Genomic DNA, 24,989 nt, shown 5'->3' with positions numbered 1-24,989 from the left:
TGGTGAGGCCTTAATGAGTTAACATAATGAGCATTAAAGCCTTTATAAAACATGATAGAATGGTGTTTTGCTTAAAAGTATTCAAATAACAGTGACAGCTATTCTTCTCATTTGGGCGCTGTTGAGGCATTATCTTGGTAATTATTTCATGTATTACAAAATGTAATGCAACAAAGTTCAAATAAGGCTTTTCAATTATCCAAGTTAGAAAGCTCCAGGATTAATTCAAAATGAAAAAGAATATATTTTTACACTGCATGCAAGGTGCAGCTCAGAAATCACTAAGATGTAAGCTTCACAAATGAACATTGCAAATAGTTTGGCAAATTTTCATTGTTCAGAATACCGGTAATCTGAACTATTCTATGCTATTAAAATAAAAGTTACTTGGAAATCAAGTTCTTGCTTCCAAAAAAAAAAAAATGTACAAATCCTTCCTGCATGAAGTGTACTTCAGACTTTTACCTAAAAAAATTCAAAGTATAAACACCAAAAGAAAATGAACAAGTCCCTCCCGCGTATGTGAAGTTTACTTCAGACTTTAACTTATAAAAAAAAAACTAAGTATAAATGCCAAAAGAAATTGTACAAGTCTTTCCCGCGTATATGAAGTGTACTGCACAAATTTCAAAGTATCTGCGGTGTACAGCCAGTGTACTATTTTCTTGTACAAGTCCCTCCTGCGTACATGCAGTGTACTCCTTAAATTTTCAGAGTCTGTGCTGCGTACTTGAAGTGTACTAGTGACCTCCTGCTTACATGCTGTGTACTTGTTGAAATAGTACGCGGCATGTACGCGGCATGCGGTGTATGTAAAATGTACTCCTCTGGCGTACTACTGTGTTCGTGGCATATACACAGCAAATACGCAGCATGTACGCCACAGAGGCTTGCTTCTGTAAGGGTATGGACAATTGTGTGCAGTTCCAATCCATTCCCATTAGTGGGTACTGAGATACCAGCTTGCATACAAAAACTTAACCAAATTTAAAAAACTGCCAAGTCGAAAAAATAAATAGCTGTAAATACTCTTTGATAAATATTATATACAGTTATTATAGTTCTTGCATTTATATCATACCTTAGGATATGTACGTTTATTAAATGAATACTAGTGCTAAAAAAATTTCATTGGGCAACGAAAATCTTCCAGTGAAAACCTAACTTGAATAAAGCACTCTGATTTTAAAATTTACTGAGTATAAATGATCAGATGTTACAGTTTTGAACAAATGCATTACTTGACCAAGATCTGATGAATCACCTTTAAAAAAGACATAATCGTTAGTGAATCACATTCTAACTTTAGAATAGAAGAAATGAAATAAATGTCTTAATTTAAGCCACGCCATGAGAAAACCAACATAGTGGGTTTGCGACCAGCATGGATCCAGACCAGCCTGCGCATCCGCGCAGTCTGGTCAGGATCCATGCTGTTCGCTTTTAAAGCCTGTTGTAATTGGAGAAACTGTTAGCGAATAGCATGGATCCTGACCAGACTGTGCGGATGCGCAGGCTGGTCTGGATCCATGCTGGTCGCAAACCCACTATGTTGGTTTTCTCATGGCGTGGCTCATTTGCTGTAGGTAATGTATTTATCTCATGAACAAAATCGTTATTTAGCATGTTCTGCATAAAACATATACACAAAAACAGCTAATTAAATATATGCATGAACATACCGTATTTAGCACATAGTAAAGACATGCTCGATCTGTCTACCGAAATTTATCTCTAGTGTTCATGAAAGAAAACACTCCCCAACATGTTTTGTTTTCAAATGTTGTCAGATAATGTTAGAGTCTTGTAAAAATAGAACTTACTTTGCGCTTATACACTTAGAACTAGCCCGAGACGTTATGCTCCCAATTAACTGCTATCCAGTCCCGGTACATGAGGAAAAAAAAATGTCAGCAGTGACATAATAAAGCTGTGACATCACAAATAGCGAAAAACAGATCGATAATATAGGTCAGTGGGTTACTTTCTTCAGGTACTGGAAAGTGACCATGACACAGCATATTGTGTTTTACACAGAACCAAGCACAAAAGCAAATTTGCTATTCAGAAATATATTTTTTCCCACTGTTAAATCACCATTGTGTTAGCAGTCATGTCATTCATCAGACTGAATACCTCAATTACGCGGATTTTTAATACTTGTTGCTTGTGATTCTGTGGACGAACCCTCATGGGAGGTAACTAGGGTCACGGATTGGGACTAGGAGGATGTATGGTGATATGCTTAAAGTTATGCTATAAAAACATGGCAGAAATTTGAACCAAAAGTGAATGTGGTGCAGTTACTTTTTTTGATTGGTAAGTGGGCTTTTACTTTATATTTTCTCAAAATATTTGTACCAGCGCTGTGGCACAAAGACTATAATGCATTAGCAATAACGTCTTTATAGGTCAGACAACTATAAAGTCAAAAAAGTTTGTAGCAGCTCCTGTTTTCGGCCTTGGGCTTTATATATATTTGTCTTGATATTTGAAATAATTTTACCCCTTCTCTTCATGTTATAATTGCCCTTTTATCTAGATATGCATATTTACCAAAGCTGATAGTTTTACTTCAACTGTGGTGATTTTCTGACCATTTTCTTTTACCCTGAGTCCCTTTATAGTAGAGTGCAAATACATGATTAGTTTGACTGTAAACATGTTTTGTCAAATCGGTTTTGTCATTTCCAACAACCTTTTTTAATCATTTTATAACCAGTTTTCACAGTTTGTATTAATTCTAAGCATATTCAACAGAGCTTTACTTGAAGGTAGGAAGACTGCATTTGTTTTATTGCGATCACATGTATATGTGTTTTTAAAAGGTGGACTGGTCTTTATTTGCCGATATGATAAAGAGAAGGTAACACTAATGCAAATTGTGATGAATAATTTAATAACCTGATCTCAGTTTTCTGTGAGTGCAAATTGCACTAGAATCTGATGATAATGGAAAATGTCCTGTTTGATACTTTTCTAACATTCAGAAGAATAACAGAAATTGTAACTCCCATCCAGTTTGGGTCATACCTAAAGCAGAAACTTCAGCAGATATGGTAGCTTGTTTTGAGTCAAGCATAAGTCCTTTAAAGTCATTTTCGTTTGCCTTGACAGATTTTTGTCCTTCCAATGTTTCACATTTTTGAATTGGTTGTTTCAAGTTATGAGTTCTATGATAGGTGAATGTAAAGCATCTCATTCTGTACATTTTAAAACTAACTGTGGTAAATAATGTCTCTAGCCAGTAATATTCTTTTTGATATCGATGCATGTTCACCTACATTTAAGACCTAAACTGAGATTTTGTTTCTACAAATTTAATCTGTTAAGAAAGTTTAAAGTTAGAACAAGAGTGAGCTTCTGGCATGCTCGACTTTTCTCAGTGATTGACTCTGAATTAAAGCTTTGCCAGTAAAAGGGGCAAAATAGTCTACAGCTTTGAATGTAACAGAGATACTGGACATTATATAAAACTTAACCAAAAAAATGTTAGTTAAAAAGTGGCATAACTGTCAAAATTCAGATCAAGAGTTATAAGGATTTTTCTTCTGGTGTAGACTTATGCATTATTGTGTGGCCTAAACTGTTGGATTTTGTCTCCAAGTTTTGTGTCCGCGCGCTTAATTTATGTCGATAAAAAACCTCCAGTTTTGAGACCCCAACTCCAGCTGAAAAATGGCAAACCTCCAGTTTTGGGATTCTGAACTTATCACGTGTATGTATCGCATGTTTCCTTTTTTTTTACTTTATAACCATGTGCCAGCTGAGGTGTTTCTAGTTGAATTATGTTGAAAATACGCTTCCACGACAATTCGTCTAAAGACACTTCGCCGATGTGACAGTTTGCCAAATATCTTGATATTTTGCCGAATACGACAGTTAGTCTACTGTATTTTTCGACTAATGGTCAAAAACTAGTCAGAAATTGGTCGAAAATTATTTAAACAGCAAAAAACTAAACCTGTGCACGACTTTATTTATTCAGTTGAAATTGATTTATATGATAAAAATTTATATGCTGAATCAGAGTCCGGTCCCGTCACTCTACACTAAATGTTCATAGAGTTTACTAGTATCTAATGTTATATGCTATCCCACAGAGGAAGTCCATTGCTGTCCTGTTCTTGTATTCAGTGACAATCCTCAGTAGCGTTTTGTTTACCTTCTTAACCTGAAATAAATGAAAATGAACATTTCTGTAATATTTTTAAAAACGGATGAGGCACACCAGATTCTTTAAGTCACTTAAACACATACGTCCCATATAGTTAGTGAAAATTAAAGCAAAATTTATAATTTTAATACAAATTTATAATTTCCTTAGATAACTGAGCAAACTGAGGGTTGCGTTTTCAGGTGCCTGTCATTTCCCAGCAAAGGTTTACAATTAACTGATAGTGCTGCAGTGGCGTAATGGATAAGGTACCTGCCCTCAATCAGGAGGTTGAAGGTTTGAGTGCTACAAAAGGTGGGTCTTGCTACTAAAAACACTGCTTGGAGAGCCACCAGCTAGTTAAGTAATAGTTACTGATTTTGTTTTTCATCTGTGTGTTGGTGTATTATATGCTCAGCCTCTGTGTATGTGTGCACACACTACATGCACCCCTATTTCAATGTGTAGTGATCTATCCTTTGAATGTGACTTTTCCTGTTGACCTTCTTTCCTTCTTTTGTAAAATAATGGCACCTCAGATTAACTGTTTTGACCATTCTGTTTACAGTCAATCTAAATATGCTTACTGTTCTTGTGCTATACTTAAAATGGTCTTACAGTTATAGAAAATGGTCAGAAAATCTGGGCATTGAAGCTGAACCATCAGCTTTCATAAATATGCATATTGTTATGTAAAGACATTTAAAATATAGAGAGAGGTGCCATTTTTAAAGGGAAAATGGGGTAAAATTTTGTCAAAAACAAATACATTTATTTATAAACACTGCACCTGAGCCTGGAACCTGTTATGATTTTTTTCTGTACCGTAGATACCCATGTATAATGCGCAGTTTTTTTACCCCCGGGACCACCCCCGAATCGTGGGTGCGCATAATACACAGGTATAGACAATTTTCCAACTTTAAAACAAGTTTGTCACCGATGTTCGCCATTTTGGTAAAGGGAAACTACCCCCCACGCTTACTGTCACCGCTAAAATCTAAGATTGCCGTTACGTTCCGTAAAAGATCAAATGGTTTATTTTTCTTTAAAACAAAATTAATTTCATATAAATTTAAAAGTATTTTGATGAAAGAAATGTTAATAAATCACAAAAATTATGATACTAATTAAAGATCGAGAATTATATTTAACTGAGATCAAACTGTGAACAACATAATTGACACGAGGTGACACGTTAATTGCCGGTAATTACTGGCTATTTGATCATGACAAAAAGACTATCACACCTTTTATTATTGGTTTGAATTGAGAAGCTCATGTCATTTTGAAAGATACCATTCCGAAATATTGAATCAGCTGCTGTTTATTTATTTAAAATAGTTAATTAAAAAAGTAAAACAACAAATAAAACAATATTTTACTGGTTTTATTTTCGAGAAAACAAAAATCGATAGTACCGCGAGACCGATGCTGCTCTCCGCTGCGGAAATAAGATTTATTACCGGTGTCGATGTAAACTCTACTTTCGTTTTCCATCCACCTCAAAATTGACCAAAAATGTTTTTTCCCCAGGATTTTGGGCCAAAATCGGGGGTGCGCATTATACACGGGTGCGCATTATACATGGGTATCTACGGTAGTTATCTGATTATAAAGATGATGTTACTAAAGAACGGCTTTTGTGCTATAGAACTTGCACAATTATTTCATTAAATATAAAGCAAAACCCCACTTACCAAACAAAGAAACCACTACCACATGTAACAAAATGGATAAAAAATATCAATATCGGCGGCTTTTCAATCAATAGCGGTTACTTTCAATAAAATATATCGTAAATAACTCATACAGACTATTAAAATTACGAATGGCTTTAATTCAAAGATGTTTTTGCAGTTTGAATTACGTTTTTTTTTACTTTTTTTTTTACTTTCGTTTTACTGGACGCCATTGACATGTACTCCGGGTTGGATAAAATCCGGACAGATCTGTCCTCCATTCCAAACATTGTTTATACTAATTCTTAGCGTATTAAAAAAACTTGAAAGATAATTTTTCACTTTTGATTTTTAAATAAAAGTAAAAAATCCAAAAAGAGATATTTTGTTAATCTTTTTTACTCAGAATCAAAAGAACACGGTTAATTACATGACACGGAAAGGTGTTATAATTGCTGTGCAAACAATTCACACTTTAACTTGCATAATCACAGAATGTAAACGCAAACCGACTGCTGCCAGTTAGTGTCAAAAGGCCGCTGTTCTTTTTGTTACCGATACTACTGTTGGTACGAAACGGTTGGGATCGAAAATAACACTGTCCGATTACCACCAATCAGGTTCTGATAATAATTCAGTCCGCGGCATCAATATGGCCGCCGCCATAACTTTTTTGCCGGTAAATATTGCTGGGGAAAAAAACCGAAATTTAACTGCGACTAATACACTAGAACTTAAATTTTCCGACCATTTCCATAGCAAAAATTAGATGCGGACTATACATTACCGTGACCTATACACACCAAAATACTGTTGAAAAACGTAAGTTCGGGTGAGGGTGTTTATACTCCATAGATAAAATACACTTAAAATCCAGTTTACTACATCAGTTTATTATGTGATGGATAAATAGTCTAAATGATGGAAATAATGTTGTCAAAATTATAATTCTCTCATTCATCTGGTCTAAAGTCACTTATAATTAAAACTGTAAAATATTTCATTTCTTGTTTCTATGATCTGTCATTTTCAAAGTCCAAGCCAAAAGTAAAGAATCCCCCCTCTCAAGTTCTGACCTAGGCTTATATACAAAAGCAGGTACCCTCCCATATTTGGAGTGTATCATAGTGATGAAAGACAAAGATTACCCCTAATATTTATGAGGATAACCGTTGACTGATGGTACCATCCCAAATATGGAACCACCTCTAACTAACAAACCAGACATGTTTACGATGGTACATGATGACAACATACCCAGATAAAATGATACAAAATGAAACACACTCCAGTCCCAAGCAATTTATGAGGGTAACTGGTGAATGACATCTCTAGTAGCAGAGGCCAAAGTTTCACATCAGTAGAATCAATTAATAAATCAACTTTAATAAAACTAGCTGCTAAATTTACAACACTCCCCCACCCTTAGCTTCTTAATTGTCCCCAATTAAGTTTAAACATTAAAATACAAGTGACTACTGAGCCAGACTCTTGCTCTCACATATTATGAAGAAGATACATAAGAATGCGAATACCTAACTATTAATAGCATATTGAAACTGCTCCTCAATATAAATGATTAAGTGTCATGAATAGTAGTAAACATGCTCTACTCTATGTTTTAATAAAACTCAAGATTATAGTTCAGAAGAACTACGTTACTAAATACTTCTCGTAGTAGTATACATGTAAAATGACTATTATACTAATGTGTGTATGAAACATTAAAAGTGTTAAAACAAGAGCACTGCCTTGCGGGTGCTGACGCTCATCTGATTTTTTTTTTGTGTAATAGAAATATTGTCCTACCCATGATTTTCTAAGTCTAAAAAGGGCCATCATTCTTGCAAAAAGCAGGATAGAGTTATGTTTCTTGATGTTCAGTGTCCACTTATGATGGTGAAAAACTGTTGCAAGTTTTAAAGCAATAGCTTTGATAGTTTATGAGAAAAGTTGACTTAAACATAATACTCAACCAAGAAAATGATTTTCTAAGTCCAAAAGGGGCAATAATTATTGCAAAAAGCAGGATGGAGTTACGTTGCTTGCTGTACAGGGTCAGCTTATGATGGTGAACAAGAGTTGCAAGTTTCAAAGCAATAGCTTTGATAGTTTAAGAGAAAAAGTTGACCTAAACATAAAACTTAACCAAGAAATCTGATATTTTCTAAGTCCAAAAGGGGCCATAAATCTTGCAAAAATCAGGATGGAGTCATGTTTCTTGCTGTACAGGGTCAACTTATGATGGTGAACAAGTGTTGCAAGTTTTAAAGCAATAGCTTTGAAAGTTTAGGAGAAAAGCTGACCTAAACATAAAACTTAACCAAGAAAACTGATTTTCTAAGTCCAAAAGGGGCAATAATTCTTGCAAAAAGCAAGATGGAGTTATGTTTCTTGCTATACAGGGTCTGCTTATGATGGTGAACAAGTATTCCAAGTTTCAAAGCAATAGCTTTGATAGTTTAGGAGAAAAGTTGACCTAAACATAAAACTTAACCAAGAAATCTGATATTTTCTAAGTACAAAAGGGGCCATAAATCTTGCAAAAATCAAGATGGAGTTATGTTTCTTGCTATACAGGGTCAGCTTATGATGGTGAACAAGTATTCCAAGTTTCAAAGCAATAGCTTTGATAGTTTAGGAGAAAAGCTGACCTAAACATAAAACTTAACCAGGCAACGCCGACACAGACGCCGACGCCGACGCCGACAACCGCTCAAGTGATGACAATAACTCATCATTTTTTTTCAAAAAATCAGATGAGCTAAAAATCACCAACTGTCCTAGTAAAACACATGTAAAATAAAATCCAGTGTTGAATTCAGTTCATCTAATAAGGTGAATATACATTTGGAAGCACTTTCACGCAATGTTTATTTCTCTCACACTAAGTCCTGGTGCCTTTATTTATTTTAACATTAACACAGTAAGATGATAGAAATAGGCACAATTTTGATAAATTTCATTGATATGGTAGTCGTCATTACCATTTACTAATGTAAGTCCTGGTGCCTTTTATTTATTTAAATTAATTTGAAAAAAAGGAATAGGCACAATGTCTAATTTATATGGCTTTGGTAGTCGTCTCTACCAAAGTTTTAAGTCCTGTGTGCCAAGAGCATCTAATTATACAACATATGATTTTAATAAATGGCACAAATTTTCATATCTGAAAATGAAACTCACGAATAAATCCATTTGAATACACCAAGGCTGAATGGGATTATTATTACCAATGCAGCCACTAATTAAATCCATACAAAGAATAATTAATCCATTTGAATACACTTGTGCTGAATGGGATTATTATTACCAATGCAGCCACTCATTAAATCCATACAAAGAATAATGAAATGAATAAGTACACACTTATAATCCAGGATGAATATTAGTTAACACTTTAAATCCAGAAGGAATATGAACTCAATCCTAAAAATTAACACTTTTAATATTTATAACTATTGTGTACCATGTTGATATGGTCTGTATTGAGTCCTGTTCCTTGAACTTCTCCTCACTTGTTGACTGGTACTGTCCAGGCAGGATTTGGAAGTTTGCTGGAACCCTTTCATTTTTGATTTATGGTTATTTTCCTTAGACTTCACCATGTTTGATTGCCAATGGGTCGTTTTATTTCCATGAAACGGTTTCAATCTGTCATGATGCACTATTCTTGATTTGCCATTTGGGGAAAGTCTTATCTCATACAAAAGGTCTGTGATCTTCCTTGTAATAACATAAGGCCCCTTCCAAATATTAGGGTCAATTTTCTTGCTGATTCCTTTATGTCTAGATTTCTCTAAGCACAAAACTAACTGTCCTTTACTAAAATGTGCTTTTGAAATCCGGGTGTCATAATCACGCTTCTGTCTGACAGCATTCTTTTGCAAATTAGTTTGTGCTATCTGATGCGCCTCTGTCAACTTCTCTTGTAGTTGAATGGCATAGTCCACTGAACTTATCTTGTTCTCTAAAATGCAGCCAAGTGAAATGTCAACCGGGATAATAGCTTCTAGTCCCATCATTAAATAATTTGGCGTGAATCCGGTCGCCTGGTGGACACATCCTCTGTATGCGGAGGTGATTAAATTAAGATTTTCATCCCAGTTTGTTTGATTGGAGTTTACATAAGTAGATATCATATTTTGCAAAACTTGATTGAATCTCTCTGGTCCACCATTTGCCATTGGCCTATATCCACTAGTCCTCGTTTGATTAATTTCCAAAATCCGACAGACTTCACTGAACAACTTGGATTGGTAATTTGTCCCTTGATCAGAATGTATGTCCAAACACATACCATATCTGGACAAAAATTCATATACGATCTTATGAGCAACGGTACTTGCTAGCTGATCTCTGGTTGCGTAACACTCAGCCCACTTGGTAAATCCATCAATGACCATGATAATATACCGATTTCCAGATTCTGTCTCATTAAGTGGCCCCATTATGTCCGTTTGTATACGATCCATAGGATGGCCAACTGTGTACTCTGTTAATGATGCCCTCGGCATGTTTTTCGGCCTTTTTCGGAATGCACACTTTTCACAACTTTTGATATGCAACTGGACGTATTCCTTCATTTTATACCAGTGATATTTGAGATGTAATTTGGAATATGTCTTTGAAATTCCTAAATGTGCTCCAGTAATTGAATCATGACAAGATATCAAAAGTTCCTTATATAGTACTCTAGGCACTATCAACAAAAGCCGATGGTCCTTTGCACTGACAATGTACTTTTTAAATAACACTCCATCAATCAGAGTTAACACGTCATAATTTAGCCAATAATTCCGCACACTTGGTGAATTCCCAGCTACCTTATCTCTCAGGGGTCGTCTGTTTTCTTCAAGCCACTGTATCACAATTCCTAAATCTGGGTCAGCTCTCTGTAATTTGGCCATTTTGACAGGTGAACAATTAACTGTGTTAAACTGTTTGAGACAACCTAAGTTAGATGTTTGCGCTGCATCCTCGGATAATGCAACATGTTCATCCAGTATAGCATTTACGTCCTTGTTCAACACCTCCTCATTATTGTCACCAAAGTTGAAGCTATTTCCACTTTGTACACCATTTAAATCCAGACTATTATGGAATCGAAGTCGTTGAACGCGATTTCGGAAGTACTTCCCAGTCTGTTTAAATCCATGGTAAAGTGTATTGAAACAACCTATCAACTTCATGATTTGCAGCTGCATGAGCACAAAAATACTGCTCCAAAATTCACTATTTTGAGCCTTCACTCGTAATATGACTGGCCTATTCTGATTCCCCATATTCAAGTTTTTATCGAATAATGGAACAACGTCATTGAATTGTGCAAAATCTGACCAGGAATCGTGCTTCTTCAAACAAGTCTGACACCCCTTACATGTTCATGACTGTCATCATCTTCAAATGTGACAGAATCTTTTTCTTGTTGCTTTTTAGGTCCCATGATTGTCACTTAATTGTCACCACAGATATATTAAATAGAGATATATGTCCAAATTTCTGATAAGCACGTGTGTAAGTCCGATCCCGCCGCTGCCACCAGTGTTGAAAAACGTAAGTTCGGGTGAGGGTGTTTATACTCCATAGATAAAATACACTTAAAATCCAGTTTACTACATCAGTTTATTATGTGATGGATAAATAGTCTAAATGATGGAAATAATGTTGTCAAAATTATAATTCTCTCATTCATCTGGTCTAAAGTCACTTATAATTAAAACTGTAAAATATTTCATTTCTTGTTTCTATGATCTGTCATTTTCAAAGTCCAAGCCAAAAGTAAAGAATCCCCCCTCTCAAGTTCTGACCTAGGCTTATATACAAAAGCAGGTACCCTCCCATATTTGGAGTGTATCATAGTGATGAAAGACAAAGATTACCCCTAATATTTATGAGGATAACCGTTGACTGATGGTACCATCCCAAATATGGAACCACCTCTAACTCTAACAAACCAGACATGTTTACGATGGTACATGATGACAACATACCCAGATAAAATGATACAAAATGAAACACACTCCAGTCCCAAGCAATTTATGAGGGTAACTGGTGAATGACATCTCTAGTAGCAGAGGCCAAAGTTTCACATCAGTAGAATCAATTAATAAATCAACTTTAATAAAACTAGCTGCTAAATTTACAACAATACGGTACTTTTGCTTCAAAATTCCTTCAGTTTTGTTACAGCGAAACATTTTACTCACTTAATCTTTACAGCATACCACATTATGTCCTCCACTCCTGTATAAAAAGAACAAATGTTTCTTTAATAATTCATCTTTCAATCATTGTTTGATATATAATTTTATCTGTTCCCTATTGTTTATAATTCTGTAAAATGTTTAGATCGATTTACAGATAGTCTGCCAGTTATTTCCATCACCCGTAATAATATAGAATAGTAATGACAGTTTGTCCTCATGAAAGATTCAGGTGGACACAACAAAAGAAATAAGTAAAATGGATCAAATTATATCGAGATGCTTGGGAGACAATATTGAATAGTCAGTATCGAATGTAACCATTATCTGGAGAGTTGCGTGGAGAGCTCCCAGAGTGGATGCGAAAGACCGCTATTGATCAAAACTTCGTAGAAATTGAATACTTGTCACTGTGAAGCACTGGCAAACATGTGTGAGATACAGAGTGATCTGGCTACCGTTATTTAAGTGTGACGGAATTAACTCGTTATTAATTTCTTTTCGAACTATTTTAGCCAAATCTGTGATTATATTTGGTAAGTTATGTTGACATTTCATAAAACATCTTTTTTTTGAAAAATATTATTTGAATATGTTGCTTTTGTTGCCTCTTGGCCAACTCTTACTTAACTCTATTTTTTTTTATAGTTTTAACAAAAAATGTATCAATAGTCTATGATTTTAGATTGGTAGAATATATTAACAATGTGTTTTGGATGTTATAGATATGTTTATTTGGTTACTGTTAATTAATTGTAAAGAAAATAGTAAACAAAATTATGTTACTTTCAGACTTTTCCACGTTTTGGCAGATATTTTTATTATATAGATAGTATCTTACTTTATTTTCCCATGTCATTTGAATAGTTTTAATAGCTGCTAATGGAATTGAAATAAAACTTATTTCTTCTTTAACAAATTTAGCGGTATTTAAGTTTTGTAAGTTAGCAATACCATGTATTTTTACATTACATTAATTTTGTTTTTAAAAATTTACTGATATTTTTTATCTAATTTTATTGATTTTGACCACTTGTGTTTTCATCAAGAAATACTTGAAAAAAACAACAACTTTTGTTTTATTATATAATGATCTTAATATTACTCAGCCTACCTGAGTACTTGATGTTTAAGTCTGTTTACAGTGACACTTTGTTAAAGGCCTGTGATAGTCATCAGAATTATTTTTGGATTTACTGTAAACACGAAAAGTGAAAAAGTATTTTATAAGTGTAAAAAACTGGATTTTTTCTAGCTTTATATCAGAAAAATGTGACATATTTGCAAATTTTGGAATTCCTACATATTTATAACACACATATTAAACCAGGATTAATTTATGAAATAGCTGTAGGCTAAAAGATATATAAAATATAAAATTTTGCCTTTTTGAGACTTCTTGTTTGAATATTTTTTTTTATTTGTTAAGTCTTCAATATTATTAGCTGTCTTCAAGGTTAAGTTAGTGTGATCACCCTCAGTGTCTGTTGTCTGTCCATCTGTCTGTCATCCAGCTGTCCATCAACAATTTTAAAGAAACATAGTCAGGCTCAATTGTTAAGCAGCCAGCCAAGTGAGTTACACAGTCCTAGCTGCTTTAAGCAAGCAGTTGCACCTAAGACAAGTTGAAATAGTACAAAAAGTCTACAAAAAGTCTATTTAAGAAGTTAGCCTACAGCTGCTTAATGCAGTAAGCTGCTTAATACAGGTGGTCATTAAGACAAGACACTTTACACAGAATATAAATGACCATAAGATGATAATGGGCAAGGTTACATATAACCTCAGAGTTGTGGTACTTGAATTATTTAAAATTGTCATTCCAGGTATTTCACATTGTAGTTATATATGAGCTACCCACATTTTTTGGGCTTACAAATAAAATATATGACAAGAACTGGAGCATGTTAGATATTTTGTAAATTTGCTCCTGTAATATGAGAGTTAGAGACCTTAAATATATTATGTAAGCTGATGGATAAGTACTTCATCACCTCAACTCAACAAAGTTGTATCTTATTATAAATTTATAATAAGATATGACTTTGGTGCGTTGAGGTGACAACTTCTTTATGTCAATGAACTTGCATGGAGCAATCTTATTTTTGTTTGGCAGAAATGTCTTTCTCAATAATACTAAGTGTCCCGGCCAAGCTCCAGGTGCCTGTCTCAAAGTTAAAGGTCACACTGAGAGGTCTAAGACCATTTTAGAGCTAAAATGTCTGGGCTGTAACTTTGACATGCATAGAGTAATCTCACTTTTGTTTGGTAGAATGTTTTCATCCTGGGTGCAGACTCCATGTCCTTATCTCAAAGATTTCAGAGATGATATAAGATCTTGTCTAGGGCATAAACTTTCAGCAAACTTTTTCAGAAATAATTCCTTCAGTAAAAAAAGATAGGTCCCTGTCACAAAGGTCAAGGTCACACCAAGCAGTCAATGGTCATGACAGATCTTGTTGTTGCTGTTACTTTGACTTGAATTGAGCTTTATTTTTTAATTGGCTGAAATGTTTGAGTCATTGAGGTGGTTTGATAGAAAATAATGGGCTTGAAATAGTTGCCCTTTGGTGAAAATTATACTTCCAATTTAGAAACTGACCCAATCTGTCAGTTTTTTCAAATGATTGAAGAAACCACAGTGTTACATATGAAGTCACAAAGCCATTACAAACTGGTCTGCTGCTCATTTCTGATACATTGTTACTTTTAATACAGTTAATTCCATAAAAAAATTGACAAGTTTCTGTTACTCACTATAACAGATGTTGACAAAATGCCAGAGAATAAGCATACAATTAACAGTTATCATAGGCAATAGATATGGTGATAATTTTATAAACTCATAATTATGCAGTTATACATGCCGAATTGAAGTTCACAAAACAATTTTTAATCCCCTGCCACATGTGGTAGGGGGTTATAGGAATGGTCTCTGTCCTTCCTTCCGTCCTTCCGTCCGTCCTTCCTTCCGTCCTTCCATCTGTCCGTAACTCATTAAAAAGATGTGCAGAACTCATGAGTCAGCCATGCCAGCTCAAGGTCAAGGTCACAGCTTAGGGTCAAAGGTTTTAGCCTTCCATTTTGTGTTCCACTCTGTATCTCCTAAACCCCTTGAAGGATTTTCATCAAACTTGGGTCAAATGATCACTTCATCAAGAACTCATGAGTCAGCCATGTCAACTCAAGGTCAAGGTCACAACTCAAGGTCAAAGGTTTGAGCTCTATATCTTCTAAACCCCTTGAAGGATTTTCATGAAACTTGGGTCAAATGATCACCTCATCAAGACGTTGTGCAGAATTCTTGAGTCAGCCATACATTTTTCTGTGAAAGCAACATATATAGCAGGATTAGTATAATTGTACCTTGACCTGCACTGTTGTATTCAGCTTGTGCCTAGATCCCACAAGGTGCTAATGCATCAAGTGTGGTCCGGTCTGGCATAATCCATGAAAGCTGAATACATCATTGCAGATCATGTTTTAATGACCCTTATATACAAAATTTATACCCATTTCTAGTGTTATATCAGCCAAAATTGACCAAAATTGGAGATAAATAGACAGAAATTTGTTTCAATGTTAAACTTTTTGATGCATGGAACATGAGACGCCATCATTATGTCATTTTTGACATCATATGTGATGTCACAACTAAAGCAAGTTGTCCTACCAATGAATATTTTTCTCTCTCTGAAGGGTTTTGTATTCATTAGTGAAATACATGCTGTATTTCAGGGGTATATAATAAATTTGTATAATTATCCATCAAGTAAAAACTTCTGATGTTCCATTGATGATTAACTAAAGGAAAAATTGATGAAAAATTAGTTCTGCTTTAGTACAGTATTTCAGTGCAAAGGATGAAAAATTAGTACTGCTTTAGTACAGTATTTCAGTGCAAAGGCATAAATTTCACTGTTGTTTTATAGCACTGTGTTTTAGCCATTGTCAATTTTTTTTATGAGTCATATGTATATAACAAGATATGACAGTTTTATAAAAATTGGAAATACACATAATATTAGCCTAATCAGTGGGAAAGAAAGTTTTGTGAACTTTAATTTGACATGTAACTAATTAATTAAATATCCACAGGTGGCCAAGTTCATTTGCTGAACAAAAAAGTATGGTTGCTTTGACAACAAAAAATTCAAAAAGTATGATGAAAAGTGAATGCTGGGAAGCTTAAAAAGTACAGGAGATTTTTTTTCATGAAATCTGGTTTATTGGGAATATTACTGTCTTTTTATTTAGTTATAAAGAGTGTTTTCTTATGGCAGTAGTTGTGAAATTATGCCCTTTCCGGTAGGGGACTTTTATTGCTAGCTAATAGCGACAGTCTTGTTATTTCTATGTAAAAAAAACAGAATTCAATACTTTTTCATAAAACCTGTTAAGACTGATAGACCTTAAAAAGGATTGAAAAATCCTGAGTGTCAATCTTCAAAATATTTTGTTTATCCTCTATTAAACTGTACCGAATTAATGAGCAAGAGCCAGAAAAAACATATTTTTTGTTGTATTGGCCATTTATATACCAGATCACCAGTGGGGCATACTGTTGGTGGTGCGCATAGTTGGTGCTTTTGGTGTTGTTATGGTGTCATATGACAACTGCAGTTATCATTAACAATGGTATGGGGTTGAAGATTTTATAGTGATGCTGTAGGATAAAAATCATGAATTTATACCTCATTCTTTACCAGTGTCCTTCTGGTTACACTCTAGACTTTAGATCAAAATAACCTAAAGCAAAGAAAAACTTGGCATACAATAGATTTTCATGGTCTGCTAGTTTGTAATTAAATTATACACAAAAAAGCTTAAATCTAGATAATGTTATACATATGGTAGGTCTGGATCACCTTAAAAACTGGGTAGACAGGTTTTTATATTAACATTTGGAAAGTGACCTGCCCTAAGGCTATGCCTTCTCTTTGTACCTTGAGACTGGTAAAAATACTAATATTATCTAGTAAACAATCTAGCATCTCCCGATCTGTATTCGAAAGCGTGACAGTATCCTTTTATAGAATTGTTTAGCAACCACTTGTCAAGTTATTTGGAGGCTTAAGACAGATAATTTTGTTAGCAGAGATTTTTTCTTTGCGCTTGATTTGCCGAGGTTCGTAAGAATTGGATTTGGAGGTGTAATTCTCAGTGAGCGCCGAGGTCTGTAGATAATTTCATTGTTTCGCTTGTAAACGGCTTAAGTAAAACTTGGGAATAATTATTGTTATTCGCTGAAGTACAGATAAACAATTTTGTTTAAGTGACATTTTGTTTATTTCGTGTTTCTCGTCTGTATATATGTTATTACATTAGACATTAATTTAATTCCAACCTCCACTTTATATGTGATTCTAGCAAATGTTATGTAGGAATGCATTTCAATTTATTTATTATTGTTTGTGGTTTCCAATAAAAAAGAATAATAGACCTCCAGGGTAGAACAAGACTTGAAGGAGGATGATGATATTTGCATTGATTTTGTAACTATTTCAATATTTTAAAGTGGTTATGAGAATTAATGTGTTTGAGAGATTAAAGAACCTGATTATTGAAAAATAAGAACTATCCAGTATTTTGCAGATTTTTTTTAATGAGAAAAGGGATAATTTATACATGGTTTGCAAATGTTGTGCACTGCTCTTAAACTTACATAGTAAGATTTTTTTAAAAGTTACATCCTGTTCCCCAAAAGTGCATTAATTTTGTTTGCTAGTCCAACTCTTCTTGTCAGAGCTATCACATTTAAAAGATTTAAGGGATTCTGATGAAACTACAAAATATTTTAATGGTGCATCGTGACCATTCATGGCTAGATCATCAAGGTCAAGGTCACAGTTATGGGTACTTCAGCTAGAGTTAATATATCTGCTCGTAAGCCTGTGGATTACATGTTGTGCAAATGAACTAAACAGACCTGTAAAACAGGTTTATATCTAATATTTATAACCTTAAAAAAAATAGTTACATAATATGATAATACAGTTAAACACCGTTCACTCATGGTCGCAAGGAGATGAACAAAACGCTAAAGTTTTCCAGGGTTTTGACCGATCCAAACTTTGAAAATATGAGGAAAATAGCCTTTGATTACTACAATTGCCCAAGTGACACTGGGTGCCCGAGGTATTGATGCTCAAGCAATTGGTGTTTATTAAAAAAAATAAAAATTAAGCAGTATTATGATATGTCCATGCTCTGTGCAAGTGATTGACAAGTGCATGCATGAAATGAGTGATCAGTTACTTTAGAATTAAGTTTTCAAATGAAATCCTGTTCTGTTAGAGCCATGGCTGTGTGGTGTCTTATGTAAAGATTGACACACAGTATTTGATACAAGAAGATGTCAAATGCGGGGTCAGCCCCAACAGGATTCTTAAAGATTTAACTCATTGCCCAGCTGTTATCAGTAGTCAGATTATTAAGCTTCTTCTGTGGAACAGGATTTGCTTTTATATCATTGCAGATAGTTTATTTGATACATAACTGTTTTTACAAAGGATTTTAAATGTAATTCATTCTAAGCCTTTTGCCTACTCATATTATTTTTCTTAAGACTTTTTAATTCCAAAAGAAATTCTGCTGTCTAAACATACTTTAGTTCAGGAAATAGTTTTTCTCTCAAGAATTCAGACATTTTTTATTCATTTGCTCTAGTTTTATAGTTGAGGATAAACTTAATGGAATAGGCAGACACTGAGAAATTGTTGAACACCTATGTAAACCAGGTAGGTGTATTGTTGATATATATCAAAACTTCTCTCAAAAGCCCAATCAGATTTTGTATGTATGCTTTGACTGGATCTTTTGGATTAATTGCATTGTTTTGGAAAGATTTCTGGATTTTCTTTCATTTCTTAGGATAGTCAGTAGCAATATATATGTATAAATGCATTTTTTGTGTGTGTTTTTTTATCTGTAAAACCCGAGTTATTATGAATTGAAGGAATTTATTGATTTGAAATGATAAATCATTGTAAAAATAATGACTTTGTGAGAAAAAAAAATGCTAATAAATATTGTTAATATCAAGGTAATAAATGAAGGAATGTAAGATTGTTAAATGAAATATTTTTGTTTTAATATGAAGTACTGTCTAGGACTGTATGACAGATGAAAGTTTTTACATGGCTGACTGGATTTGCTATCTTTATATTGTAGGTATGAATTATTTCTCTTTCTTGCTAGATGTATACAAACACTTGTAACTTATGTCCCATTAATTATTCAGGGACATCTAGATTCATTTTGTGTATGTCGTTTATACACGGCTTTTAGTTTTCACTGGATATTATCGATGACCAGAACATTAATGAAACCACAGTGGCAGAAAATTATTCTCGCTATCTGATCGGATATTGTAAATTTTGATACTGTCATTTGAGACTGGAGAGAAGTTTTCACCATAAGAGGTTAGTATGAAAACTGTTTGGTATGTTTAATATCTGTAGGAGACAGGTCATGTACCTACCTAATCACTTAATGTTATTTATACAACCATTGCGGTTCATTTAGACATGCAAGGTCTGTTTTATTAACACTATAATTACTACGCATGTGTTTGATATAATATGTAAACATTTTTGTTTTTAAGGTGTAGGTATGCACTTATAATTTTGCCTGTAAACAAAACCAAGAAATTGTCAAAGGTATGAAATATTGACTTTGAGGTACAAAGTGCCAAAGGTATATATACAAGCATTAAAAGAAACCTTATAAAGAAGCTGTAGTGTGAGTTTGAAACATTTACATACTTCTCTGCAAAAGTAGGGAGTGAGAATGCTGTTAAATTAAGGAGAGTCTAAAAATAGTTATGCTAGATAAAGTAGATTTATTTAAAAAGTTACCTTCTTAGAGCATAGTAATGTAATGATTCGCAGGCATAGGAGGCTTTGTATTCATTCAGAAAGAAGCCCTTTTTGTAAAGGGGGGGGGGGGGGGGGGGGGAATGAGGGAATGCATGATTATGCAGCTCCTGGAAACACTAATTTGTGCCCCTGGTATATTTATGATCTTATTTCAAAGTGATTCATTGTAAACCTCAGCTAGGTTTGGGATGGCAAATGACTTGCTCGGTTGCAGTTGTGGTGACTTGCCTTGTAATATTATCTCAGGCAAATGACTTCTTGTGAAGTTGTATTGTATTTTTAACCATGTTTTTCAAAGTTGGAAACATGGTAGTTATATTCAAATTGGCAAAGTTGTTGGGCGGATAGATGGATAGATGGATGGGTTTCTGTTCAATAACTTTAGTTTGGGTTGAGATTTTGAATTGAAACTTGGCCTTTAGCTAGTTATAATAAGACCAAAGTTGGGATTGAATTTGGGGTCATAGGAGTCAAGGCCAGGGTCACTGTTCCTGAAAATAGAAAAAGCCAGTGTCTGCTCAATAACATGTTTTGATTGATGGATTGATATTCATCTATGCACATAAGTAGTTACAGCAAAATCAAAGCTGGAATTGCATACGGGGTCAGTGGGGTCAGGTTCAAGGTCAGTATAACTGATTCAACGTGCATACTTAGGAAATTTCACTGTGGCGCAGTGGTCTAGAGCATTGGGTCAAAGCTACCATTTGTGCTGTGGAATGGATGGGTTGTGGTTTAATCCCACTGAGTGCCTATTTTTACTTTTTATTCGTGATTAAAAAAAAGTCATTTTAATGTCATTGGGTCATGGTCAAGTTCACAGTTACTAAAAACAATATTTGTTTTGTTGGAATCATCATCAAAATTTGGTGTCCATTCATTAATTTTGGTTTAGGTTGAGATATTGAAATGAAACTTGGCCTATAGGTAGCTTATAGTAAGACCAAAGTTGCAATTGTATTGGGGGTGGCAGTGGAATCAATGTCAAGGTCACTGTTGCTAAAAATAAAAAACTATTTCTGCTCAATAACACGTTAAGTTAGAAATGAGATATTGCAATGGAACTTCGTATGTAGGTAGCATAATCGGAAAAAATTTAAGGTTAGGATATTGTTGTTTTTTTGGGCCACTAGGATCAAGGTCACTGTAAGATCCAAGTTACTTAAAATAGAAAATGTTTGAAAAACCTGGTTTTCAGGGAAAGTTCCAATCTCTTTGTTATTTATTAAAGACTGGGATGAAAATATTTTGAAAAACGCTATCAAATTCAGTTTAATTGTGCAATAAAATCTAATCCGGCAAAAATATAACAATTCCAGAATTTACATATGTTTAGTCTTGGTACTAAAGTAATGGAGTATAAATGAGCAGGAATGAAGCATGATTAAACTTACATAGTCTTCCTTCCAGTTTTATGTCCCAACAGTGAAAATGTTTCGATCAAAATAAATTACTTTCCAAAAAGGAAACGACAAATTTTTACTAATATAAATCTAAACAAGATTTGACTGTGTGAGATATAAAAGCTTCATGAGGAATTACCATTTCCGTAAAGTGTGTGCCTACTGCATTAAGATTAATTTCTACATGTGGGAGTTAATTCTGTCTTTGAGAAATTTCTTGACTTGTATTATAAATAAGTACCGCCTACTATTCTGATTTACTCCATGAAAAGTTTGAACTAAATGAGTGAGAGAAATTTGTGGGATGATTAAATATATTCTCATCAAAAAAGGAGAGAAAAAAAATGACCTTCATTGATACATAGTCATGATTAATCAATGTATTTTTTGTCAAATCTCAGTAGGAATGGATGTAGGATGTAAATTTTAGTGGCTTTCTGAAAGATTCAATGGCAATTAAATTTTCCACTGTATAAGAACTTTGAATGCTAGGGGAGAGCATTTTAAAAACTGCCTTCGTAGCATAAATATATATGTTTTCCCAGGCTTAATATTTATATCAATAGTCACAGTATTAAGAAAACTTGTTCTATAGTGTAATTACTTTTAACAGAAATTAAAGAAAATTGTCGAACATTTTGGAAACAGATTTTCATTAATTACAGGTAAATATTTCAAACAAACAGTTTGCATGACCACTATTTCCAGTATTTAAACATAATGTGCTAATCATTGTTTCCTCTTCCATGTTAAATGCCTTTTTTAGCTCATCTGATTTTTTGAAAAAAAAATGATGAGTTATTGTCATCACTTGAGCGGTTGTCGGCGTCGGCGTCGGCGTCTGCGTCGGCGTTGCCTGGTTAAGTTTTATGTTTAGGTCACCTTTTCTCCTAAACTATCAAAGCTATTGCTTTGAAACTTGGAATACTTGTTCACCATCATAAGCTGACCCTGTATAGCAAGAAACATAACTCCATCTTGCTTTTTGCAAGATTTATGGCCCCTTTTGTACTTAGAAAATATCAGATTTCTTGGTTAAGTTTTATGTTTAGGTCAACTTTTCTCCTAAACTATCAAAGCTATTGCTCTGAAACTTGGAATACTTGTTCACCATCATAAGCAGACCCTGTACATCAAGAAACATAACTCCATCCTGCTTTTTGCAAGATTTATGGCCCCTTTTGTACTTAGAAAATATCAGATTTCTTGGTTAAGTTTTATGTTTAGGTCAACTTTTTCTCTTAAACTATCAAAGCTATTGCTTTGAAACTTGCAACACTTGTTGACCATCATAAGCTGACCCTGTACAGCAAGCAACATAACTACATCCTGCTTTTTGCAATAATTATTGCCCTTTTTGGACTTAGAAAATAATTTTCTTGGTTGAGTATTATGTTTAAGTCAACTTTTCTCATAAACTATCAAAGCTATTGCTTTAAAACTTGCAACAGTTTTTCACCATCATAAGTGGACACTGAACATCAAGAAACATAACTCTAACCTGCTTTTTTGCAAGAATGATGGCCCTTTTTAGACTTAGAAAATCATGGGTAGGACAATATTTCTATTACACAAAAAAAATCAGATGAGCGTCAGCACCCGCAAGGCGGTGCTCTTGTTGTAGAGTTATAATGACCCTTTGAAATATTTAAATTGAGTTCTTAGAATGTTTTTCAAATACTGCAAAAAGTAATCTGTAATAAAGTACTCAAAATGCTATAATCCTGATAAAGGCCATCCAGTTAGCTTGGTATGTACAACACTATACAAGTTATTCAAGGAATCACAGCTAGGTAAAACTGGACATATAATAATGTCTAAAGCCATTGACATAGTAAATTCTTAGGGCTGACTGGAAAACCTTGGTAACTTATTAATATATTAAATATGAGTTATCTAACAGTTGTCTGTTCAGCCTTCATACTCTGATTCATGATTGAATGTTGAAATCAGTCCAGTCTCATTACAAAAACCAGGAACATTTGTTCCAGATCGGTGGAATTAGTACAATTAAATAATCTAAGTTCTATCACAAAATAGTGTCAGACCAGTATCAGGTGGCATCCATGGCTGAGTGGTTGAGTTCACTGACTTTGAGTCACTGGCTCCTTACAAATGTGCGTTTGATACCTCTCCTGGGGTGTAGATTTTTTCATGTGAGGAAACCATCCAGATGGCTAACAGAAACTAACTCCCCCATCAAAACCTTTAAAAGTCATCCATGTTAGGGTGACTCTTAACAAAACCGTATCAAAGAGGCAGAACAATTTTAATCCGTAATGACCATGATATGATCAGACAAGTCATATATTATTTATTGCTTGAATGTTTTTGTCTCTACCAGTTATCTTTTGTATCAACCCACAGAGAACTATTAATGCTTTTGTTACATGCTACTACTGATTAATTGAATTATTTTGGTTATACTTTAGTTACAGTAGTAAAACAACTAGGTCTTACCAATCAAAGATCAGCTTAGTCCGTTACATAGGCGAACACCCATTTTGGATAGACTCTGACATCTTCTTGATAACAAAAGATACACTTTCACATATAAAGGAACATTTGAAGTTCAAATCAGAGAAAATTTTAGCTTGGAGGTAATGTGTTTATGTATAAAAGGTTGACATTTTATTAACCGTGGGTTCAAGTCCCGCAACAGCCAAATCGTTTTTCATTAAACTGAATTGCATTAAGTACTGTTTTTATCAAAATTATTGACGTACATGGAATAGTTAATGCAGGCATAGATAAATACCAACTTAGTGATAGGATCGGCAACTATTATCCCACGGAGTCAGTAGTTTTGTTATCTAAATGGAAGGTTTGATATTGATCTTCATGCTTCTAATTCATTATTTTGGCATAAACAATTTTCTTGTTTCCATTGCATTCATTTGTGTTACTGTGTACATGTGTTCAGCCACTGGGAACGTGTATACAGATACACATACCCATGTTTCCATGTGGAGTGTTGTATTGGCGGCTACATTCCGTGAATGTGGCTTTTCCTGTTGTACTATTGTCCTTATTTTTTACCCTTTTATAGCACAGTGGTAATGTAGAGAGATAAAATGATGCCACAGTGATCATTTTATAAAGCATGGTTCCAGTCCCTCATCTGACATGCTCCCCCATACTACCATTGTTATCACAAATTATAATTGCCCATATTGTATTAGACATGCTCCTTCATACTGCCATTGCTGTTACAAAGAACAATATCTCATATTGTTTTCTGCATGCTCCCACATACTACCACTGTTATCACAAAGATCAATAGAGTTGCTTTTTATTTTTTGTTTGTTTTTTTCATGCTCCTCTGTACTACCATTCTTTTTACAAAGAACAATTTTGTTTATATTGTTTTCTGCATGCTTCTCCATACAAACATTGCTTCACAAAGAACATTATTGCTTATATTGTTTTCTGCATGCTCCTCTATACTAGCATTGCTTCACAAAGAACATTATTACTTATATTGTTTTCTGCATGCTCCTCTATACTAACATTGCTTCTCAAAGAACATTATTGCTTATAATGTTTTCTGCATGCTCCTCCATACTAGCATTGCTTCACAAAGAACATCATTGCTTATATTGTTTTCTACATGCTCCTCTTTACTAACATTGCTTCACAAAGAACATCATTGCTTATATTGT

The 24,989-nt window shown here is 34.1% G+C and overlaps 1 protein-coding gene across 9 annotated transcripts in view; it reads left to right on the top strand.

The window, feature by feature from the left end:
* The window catches only part of LOC123525383 (neuronal calcium sensor 2-like), a 215,638-nt gene that overhangs the window by 25,520 nt on the left and 165,129 nt on the right, over nt 1–24,989 (top strand). Inside the window, exon 1 of one of the 9 annotated variants that reach the window (XM_053537912.1) lies at nt 12,426–12,580. The exons of 4 other annotated variants lie outside the window; for them this stretch is intronic. The gene's annotated coding sequence lies outside the window, so the exon portion shown is untranslated. Of the gene's footprint in view, nt 1–12,425; nt 12,581–17,171; nt 17,220–19,114; nt 19,469–24,989 lie in introns of those variants that run through there. 4 more of the 9 variants (XM_045304392.2, XM_045304393.2, XM_045304395.2 and 1 more) reach the window with 4 other exon arrangements.

The sequence above is a fragment of the Mercenaria mercenaria genome, chromosome 3 (genome assembly GCF_021730395.1).
Source record: "Mercenaria mercenaria strain notata chromosome 3, MADL_Memer_1, whole genome shotgun sequence".
NCBI classification, from domain to species: Eukaryota; Metazoa; Mollusca; class Bivalvia; order Venerida; family Veneridae; genus Mercenaria; species Mercenaria mercenaria.
This window is presented reverse-complemented; position numbering and strand designations above follow the sequence as displayed.